Raw genomic sequence first — 5,158 nt, 5'->3', positions numbered from 1 at the left:
ATTTTTCTTTCACCTCCTTGAATGTCCAAAAAGTAACTTTTATGGTTTGTGTTTGTTTTTTTATTTTTTTTAAGAAGACAATTTTTGTCCAAGCATATGGAGCATCTTAAATACTTTGGCCAAAAAACAAGTCACTAAAAAGGGAAGTTCTCCAATTTATCTTACAGCACACCTGTTATATCCTCAAGGGCTCTGTGTCACTCAGGGCTCCACCTACTTTCTCAAAATATAAGATCCAAAAATAACATAGTGCTTTTTGGAACATGATCTCACTTTAAAATGCATTTCCACCTTGCCTGTTCCAAACAAAATGATTGCAAAGAATCAGGCAATATGAGATAGCAAATAAATAAAAGCCCTGAGAGGAAATTAGGTACTAATTGAATGAAAATTGAACAGAAAATACGGAGAGAGAAACAAAATGAAGCTTAATATACAGAAAGCATGCTGTAAGATCATTACAGGTGAGCTACAAATTTAGCTCTGAATTTCCTAGCAAACAAAAAAGAAACACTAAAGTAATCATATGAGTTTTGACATCAAGAAAGAAAAATAAGCCCTTGTTCAGAAGAAGTTATCTCTTTTCCTGATACAGAGAGCTATGAGAGTATTTTTTGGTTTGTCTTTTTTATTATTATACTTTAACTTCTGGGGTACATGTACAGAACATGCAGGCTGGTTACGTAGGTATACACGTGCTATGATTGTTTGCTGCACCCATCAACCCATCATCTACACTATACATTTCTCCTAATGCTACTGTCCCCTAGCCCCCCAACCCCCAACAGGCACCATTGTGTGATGTTCCCCTCCCTGTGTGTGTCCATGTTCTCATTGTTCAACTCCCACTTATGAGTGAGAACATGCAGTGTTTGGTTTTCTGTTCTTATGTTAGTTTGCTGTGAATGATGGTTACCAGCTTTATCCCTGTCCCTGCAATGGACATAAACTCATCCTTTTTTCATGTCTACATAGTATTCCATGGTATATATGTGCCACATTTTCTTTATCCAGTCTATCATTGATGGGCATTTGGGTTGGTTCCAAGACTTTGCTATTGTAAATAGTGCTGCAGTAGACTACGTGTGCATGTGTCTTTAGAATAGAATGATTTATAATCCTTTGGGTATATACCCAGTAATGGGATTGCTGGGTCAAATGATATTTCTGGTTCTAGATCCTTGAGGAATCGCCACACTGTCTTTCACAATGGTTGAACTAATTTACACTCCCACCAAGAGTGTAAAAGTGTTCCTATTTCTCCACATCCTCTCCAGCGTCTGTTGTTTGCTGGCTTTTTAATGATTGCCTTTCTAAGTGATGTGAGATGGTATGTCAATGTGGTTTTGATTTTCATTTCTGTAATGACCAGTGATGATGAGGTTTTTTTTCCATGTTTGTTGGCTGCATAAATGTCTTCTTTTGAGAAGGGTCTGTTCATATCCTTTGGCCACTTTTTGATGGTTTTCTTTAATTTTTTTCTTGTAAATTTGTTTAAGTTCTTTGTAGATTCTGGATATTAGCTCCTCGTCAGGTGGATAGATTGCAAAAATGTTCTGCCACTCTGTAGGGTGCCTGTTCACTCTGATGATAGTTTCTTTTTCTGTGCAGAAGCTCTTTAGTTTAATTAGATCCCATTTGTCAATTTTGGTTTTTGTTGCCGTTGCTTTTGGTGTTTTAGTTATGAAGTCTTTGCCTATGCCTATGTCCTGAATGGTATTGTGTAGGTTTTCTTCTAGGGTTTTTATGGTTTTAGGTCTTACCTTTAAGTCTTTAATCCATCTTGACTTATTTTTTGTGTAAGGTATAAGGAAGGGATTGTTTCAGCTTTCTGCATATGGCTAGCCAGTTTTCTCAACACCATTTATTAAATAGGGAACCTTTCCACATTGCTTGTTTTTGTCAGATTTGTCAAAGACCAGATGGTTGTAGATATGTGGCATTATTTCTGACACCTAAAAATATGGAGCACTTAACGAATTTGCTTGTCATCCTTGTACAGGGGCCATGCTAATCTTCTCTGTATCTTTCCAATTTTAGTATACATGCAGCTGAAGCAAGCACTTTGGTGTGTCTTTACAAAGAGAACATGTTAATTTTGAGAAAAATATCTTCAATTTCACTCTTGTTCAGAATATAGTAAGGGCCTTCACAGGGCGGTTGCAGTGCTGTTCCTAAACATAGATCCATTAAGTTCCTTCAAAGCAAAGTTCCAGGAAAGAATCCTAAAATGTCATTTGAGAACACAGATTATTGGTGGTCTCACTGAAACCAAGGTTACCTTTTAGCTATTGACTGCTTATCCTGAAGAGAAATTCTCCATAAATATCCATTCATGTGTTTGTTAAACAAAATAAAGCACTGGGTATGTGCCGAGCATTTTTTTTATGGTGCTGGGGATATAGCAAAAAATAGACAATTTCTTCATTTACAGGGAGTTTAAATTCTAGTGAGGATGGGAGAAACAGATAATTAAAAAGTAAACAAGAAAATAATTTTAGAGAGTTACTATGAGAAATGGCAGAACTTTCTAGGAAAAAATAATAAATGGACTTTTAGCTGAAAGTGACATCATGTTCTATGATTCGACAACGTCTTGGAAACAGCTGCCATAACATCTTTTTTTCATATTTGCTTAGTTAACATCATTGTGACATTAGTCTATGACTGCCAATAAATTTTCATTAAAAATATCTGCTTAATATGAGAATTTTATGAGAATGCTCATATGAGAATATGAGAATGCTCCAGAAGGGAAGGTATTTAAATCTAGAAACTGAAACAAATCAATATATTATTTAATAATAATTTATAAAATATTATATTTTCTTTTTTTAAATGCTATATAGGAAGATAATTGATAGGTAATTGGAAGGCAAACTTTTTTTTAAATGACAAAATTACTCCTACCTTGTCAGACTATAATTTTCTATGAACTTAGAATTTGTTGTTCAGCTTGAGTAAATATTATATCAATTTCCCTGGCATTTTATCATCTTTCCTTTGGTTCAGTTTAAAAGAAAGACCATAACTATATTTCCAAGGAATTCACAGCACTTTATAGATTAATACAAACCGATAGTTTGGGGCCTATTCATCTTTACACTTTCTTTAGTTCTCTCTCCTTCACAAATGGGTGAATTGGCATAAATCTATCGTTCCTACTCATCTTCTCTCTGCCCTGTGAATGTCATCAACTTGGGTTGATTGAGAGGACTGGGTGTGAGGAATTAAAAAATATCAAGACATTTCAAGTACAACTATGTACCAAATAACAACATTCTGATCCACGATGAACTGCATATAATGATGGTGGTCCTCTAAGACTAAAATGGAGCTGAAAAATTCCTATTGCCTAGTGGTGTCATAACCACAGTGCAATGTATTACTCACATATTTTTGGTGATGCTAGTGTACATGAAACTACTGTGCTGCCAATCATATTAAAATATAGCACATACAATTGTGTACGGTGCATAGTTGATAATGATAAATGATTAGTTACTGGTGTCTGCAAATACTATATTATACTACATTGTACATTTTATTGCTATTTTTGAGTGCACTCCTTCTACTAATGAAACAAAAAGTTGGCTATAAAATAGCTTCAGGCAGATCCTTTAGGACATATCCCAGAAGGAGGCATTGTTGTGATAGGAGAGGATGGTTCCATATGTGTTTTTGCCCCTGAAGAGTTTCCAGTGGCACAAGACATGAAGGTAGAAGAAGGTAATATTGATGATCCATTGATGATCCTCACCCTGGGTAGGTCTAGGCTATTGTGTGTGTTCATGTCTTAGTTTTTAACAGAAAAGTTAAAAATGTTTTAAAAATAGAAAAAATATTATATAATAAGGATATAAAGAAAAAATATTTTTATACAGCTATATGATATGTCGGTGTTTTAAGTTAAGCATTATTACAAAAGAGTTAAAAATTTAAAAAATTAAAAAGTTTACAGAGTAAGAAAATCACAATAGTTAAGGTTAATTTGTTACTGAAGAAAGAAAAATATTTTTATAAGTGTAAAGTCTACAGCAGTGTACGGTTATATCCTAGGCCATCACATTCACCCGCAACTCATTCCCTGACTCACCCAGAGTAACTTCTAGTCCTGCAAGCTTCATTCATGGTATATACCTGTACAGGGGTACCATTTATTATCCTTTATGCAATATTTTTATGGTAGCTTTTCTGTGTTTATATACACAAATACTTACTATTGTGTTCTAGTTACACACAACATTTGGTACAGTAACTTGCTGTGCAACAGGAGTCCTCAATCCTCAGGTTGCAGACTGGTGTCAGTCCTGGCCTCTTAGGAACCAGGCATACAGCAGGAGGTGAGTGGCTGTCCTATGAGCATTACTGCCTGAGCTCTACCTCCTATCAGATCAGTGGTTGCATTAGATTCTCATAAAATAGCAAACCCTATTGTGAACTGTGCATGTGAGGGATCTAGGTTGAGCATTCCTTATGAGAATCTAATGCCTGATGATCTGTGGTGAAAAAGTTTCATCCCAAACCATCACTTCTCCCCATACATCAGTCCACAGAAACATCATCTTCCACAAAATCAGTCCCTGGTGCCAAAATGTTTGGGGACCCATGATGTACAGGTTTGTAGCCAAAAAGCAACAGGCTATGTACCATATAGCCTAGGTATGTAGTAGGCTGTACCGTGTAGGTTTGTGTAAGTACACTCTCTGATATTCATGCAACAGTGAAATTACCTAATGATGCATTTTCTAGAATGTATTCTTATCATTGACAAGACACAGCTCTACCTTCTGGAGCAGGCAAATTATGTCATTAGTTGGGAAAATGATTAGTTGCTCTACAAGCAGAGCCCTACAAATCCATTCATATTAGTCAGAATTTTCCACATTAAAATAATCCTATCCTCATTTTTAAAGATCTACCCTATCTGATCATCGTCAAACTAAAAATGATCTGCTTTGTCAGTGCTAGGTACGCACACTTCTAGAACATTCAGACATCAAATCTCTTGTGCCTACTGCAGAAAGTTAACTAGAGATGTGGAAGTTTCTTCAGTTCCTAGCACCAGTGGAGACAATGGTCCTGAATTACTATATTAAGCTTCACAAACAAATGTTCACTTCACTTAAAAGCTGTCTAGACCTCACCAGATAGTGAC

General features: G+C 35.7%; 1 non-coding gene across 1 annotated transcript; it reads right to left on the bottom strand.

The window, feature by feature from the left end:
- Positions 1-1,957: 1,957 nt before the first annotated feature.
- LOC119471855 lies at positions 1,958-2,064 on the bottom strand. The gene has a single exon (XR_005200947.1). It is a non-coding gene; the product is annotated as a U6 spliceosomal RNA (small nuclear RNA).
- Between the last annotated feature and the right edge of the window lie 3,094 nt (positions 2,065-5,158).

This window comes from Cebus imitator, unplaced genomic scaffold, assembly GCF_001604975.1.
Source record: "Cebus imitator isolate Cc_AM_T3 unplaced genomic scaffold, Cebus_imitator-1.0 Scaffold76, whole genome shotgun sequence".
Classification (NCBI taxonomy): Eukaryota; Metazoa; Chordata; class Mammalia; order Primates; family Cebidae; genus Cebus; species Cebus imitator.
The sequence above is the reverse complement of the archived record's forward strand: the minus strand, read 5'-3'. Positions and strand labels throughout refer to the sequence as shown.